Genomic DNA, 4,151 nt, shown 5'->3' with positions numbered 1-4,151 from the left:
CTTTATAATCCCCTCATCCATCTCCCTATCCTGGATTCCTTTTTATAGTGCTCTTCTCCTTCATCCTCCACCTTCCCTAAAGTCTTAAGCTTTCTTCCTCTTGTGCATCTGATTGTCCTTTATCATTCTCCCATAGTGAGAGTTTGAGCTAATTCAGCCCCTTCTCTTTGCCAATCTGAGTTTCCTTGCTCATCCGAGATTCTTGTACTTTTCAAGAAGCCATCGAGCCTCACTTTCTCTCCCCGCTACCTTCTTGAGGGGGCATCTCATAGTCCATTCTCTCCTCTTCTGCTCTAGCCTTGGGCATCTTATTTTCTTATCTTTGATGCCATGCCACTTGCGGCATCACATCAAAGAGGGGCAAAATGTAGACACCTAAAAATCCTTTAAAAAATAAAGTATTTTTATTTTTTGAAAAAGTCCTGATGACATCATCATTTATTAATTAATTAATTATTTAATTAATTAATTTATTTTTATGCCATTAAATCCCTTTATCTTAATTAAAAATATTTAATTAAGGAATCCCTCCCAAAAATGTTTAAATCTTATTTAAACATTATTTCCTTATTTATTAATTATTTAATTAATAAATTGACCAAAAAACTCAAAATAAATAAATTTTTTTTTTTTTTACCCAAAACTTGGCCAATTTCCTTAAGACCACTAACCTCTTCCAAAATCTTCTAATCCTTCTTTAATTTCGATTAAAAGGCTAATCCCATCATTTCCTACCCCTAATCCCAACTCAAAATATTTAATTAAGATTAAATATTAATCCTCATGTTTATTAAAAAAATTTTTAATAAATATCTCCTCAACCCAAACCCTTGAAATAAATAAAACTTTATTATTATCCTAAAAATCTAATTTATCCTCATCCTAAGAAGTTCTAGACTCTTCTAGAAAGTCTTCATCCTCATCCTAGGAAATTCTAGACTATTCTAGAAAGTCTTTATCCTCATCCAAAGTCTAGACTCTTCTAGAAGATGTCTTTAAACCTAATCCTAATCCCCTCCTAACCTTGTCACATTCTCTAAACATGGGTTAAGAATTACTAACCCAAGCCAAAGTTAACAAATATCTCCTCCTTCACCCACCCTCATTAAATGCCATCCACTTGCCTATCCCTAAGCTAATCCTAAACCATCCTAATTCATCCTCTAATCATTTGCACAAGCCTAAGCAAGCTTAAAACCTTCCTAATCAAGTCCAAGTCAAAATTGCTCTCATCACCCTCAAAATATCTCAACCATAAAACTTTATGAAGTCCACTAGGTCATAAATGACTCTTACAAGCCCTTTTATTGCTCTTACAAGTCATTATGAGTGTCTTTATGAAGATTTTATCCCTTGAGCCTCCTTTGTTGACTCATCCTTCCCCTTTCCTCCATCCTCTCACCATGTGACATGTGTCACTCTTTGATTGGTTCTAAGGAAGCACAATCCATGTGCTCTCCTCTCATGCAATCTAAGCCCTCCATGAGCTTTTTCCCATCCTTGCATCCTAGCCCTTGATCCCTCAAGCCCTTTGCCTATTTAAGGAATCCTCTCCCAAGCCATTTTAACACAATCCATGAAGTAAAGTTATAATGCTATTTTGAGAGCCAAATCCATACTAAAGCCATCTATCCACACCAAAAATTCACAATCATCCATTGAAGCCTTTGGAAGCATATTGAGCATACATCCTATCTATTTAGACAAAGCTACTCAACAAGAGAGCTTCTTATTGAGAGAGTCCATTAATGACTCATATTCTCAATTGAGAGCTCATCTTAGTCTATCTTGAAGTTTGTGAATTTTGTTTAGTTTGTAGAAGCTTTATTTAAATTTGGTTTCTATTAGCATACTAACATTGCTCATATACACATTCCATATTCAATTTGCAATACAACACCATTTAACTATGCTCAAGTTAATGTAAAAACAAATTTGAACGTTTGCAATAATAGAAGGAAATTATTGAAGTATCATTATATGCCAAACATTCAATTAGGATGAATTAAAATTATAGTATTGTACGAAAATGTCAAATTGATAGATTGCACAAAAGAAATGTAGCTAGAACATGAGATTATGAACTAATGTGAGCTAGATGAAGCTTAACATGATAAAGATGATAGTTAGATGCAAGCTAATATGCCAAGATGGATTCAATTGAAGTCTAAGATGATAAGCAACAAGATAAGTATTCAAATGAGAACTTACTAGTAAGATAGCATGAAAATATCATGAATTCTAAATCTAAATTAAAATAATAACAATCTATAAGAAAAATAGATGAATTCATATGAAGAGACTCCTATTTATAGGAAATGGAGGAAAATGGGTGGCTAGGATTCAAAATCCAATGGAGGTTGGTATGTATTTGTATAAATGAGATGGAAATTATGTGGAAGCCACATATAAGCTAGACAAGGAAGAGTGGTTGCTTATACAAATGGCATGAGTTGGTCCCAAATGTGTGAGAAACTTTGAAAGAAGTAGGTCGTTTAAGGAAGGGGGTAAAGTGGAAGAGTTAAGAGGCTCAAGGTTGCTCGAAGGGAAGAGAAAACTAGAAAACTATGTAAGGAATGCAAGTGGTGTATGCAAAATTATGTGAAAATGTAGAGTAGACTATTAAATAACTGAATCTAATCTAATTATGTGAACCCAATATAGAAATGCAAATAAAATAAACTAAAAATGTGACTTCTACCTCAAACTTAGCAAATGCAATGTGACTCCATTGTGCTCCTTGCTTTAAGTTCTTAGATTAGTGAGCTATCATATTTGAACTAGCTCCTTTCTTCAAGATGCTTCAAGATGTTAGAGAATTGTGAATTCAATGCAATTATTTAGAAATGATCCTAGAATGCTCTACAAACTATATGAAATAGATGGATGAATGGATGAAGAACTAATCTCCTAGTGATGACATGATTGCAATCCTATGAAAATGATATTACAAATGCTAATGATTTCTCAAATTTGCTAATGGATTGCTTCGATGCTAGAATGTTCAAGAATGCTTATGCTTGTTAATTGATTGCTCATTAGCTTGTGAGTGAGAATAAGGGTTCCTTTAATAGAGTTTGGGAATACCCTAGCCTAGGTGACAATATTTGTAGGTGGAGAGTGAATGTAGGACAAGTTGATGAATAATATTGATTTGGTTGAGAGAGTTGAGAGGAAAAGGGGAGTGGTTGGAATGTGAGGAAGAATAGGAAAGATTTGTTGGAAGTCTTATTTATCTACTAGATAGATGGTCTAATCCCATCCCATGCAACTTTGTTGATAGTAGGGAATGAATTATGTATATAGAAAAATATACAAACAAGTAAAGATCCAACTTTACAAGAAGTTCTCTTCGCCCTTCTTATTGCTCCAAGAATTTATGATAGTTGTTGCAGTTGCAGCTCGGGCAGATCATAACTATGATCTTTCTTTACTATCTTAAAACCTAAGTTGACTACATTGCAAGGAACACTATTTAGTCGGATCAACTGATAGAATTTGTGTGCAATTATGTGCACTGTGAACTCGATAATTGGATCTTTAATCGCATCAATTGACATTCCACAATTGTTCCATTTTGCCTTCATTTTTTGTTCAACAACATCTTTTATGGAACACCTTATTGTCTTTGGTTTGTCCAACATAGGATAACCAATAACTCCATGAATGATTGCCTTGTTTATCTTCATTGGTCTACCTTCCATAATATTTTCATATCATGAACTCAACTTAATACAATCTTTGATCCATTCACTTTTGAATACCTTTGGAAATGCTAGGGTATGAGTAAGCCCTTTCTTGACAACAATCTTATTCTCATCTCTCAAAACTCCATTGTCAAACAACTTATCATATGTTGCTTGCAGTTCGTAGTCTCCAATTTCTGCAATCTTACACATGTAACACGATTGCACATCATGAACCATTAAAACTCTTGGTGGAATTGATGACAGGGCACCATTGCAATGTTAGGGTACTCCTTGAATTTTGTAGACACAATCTATGCATTACTCTCCTTCAACATTTCCTTCCTGAATATAGATGTAGTGGATGCCATTTCAAAGCTAGGGTTTAAACAAATTTACTTCAGCAACTTTAAAATCAACTTAACTTGGCACTAAAACCTTACTGAATTCTTCAAATGTTTCCAA

The sequence above is a fragment of the Cupressus sempervirens genome, chromosome 3, assembly GCF_028749045.1.
Source record: "Cupressus sempervirens isolate cs-2001-9-10 chromosome 3, ASM2874904v1, whole genome shotgun sequence".
NCBI classification, from domain to species: Eukaryota; Viridiplantae; Streptophyta; class Pinopsida; order Cupressales; family Cupressaceae; genus Cupressus; species Cupressus sempervirens.
This window is presented reverse-complemented; position numbering follows the sequence as displayed.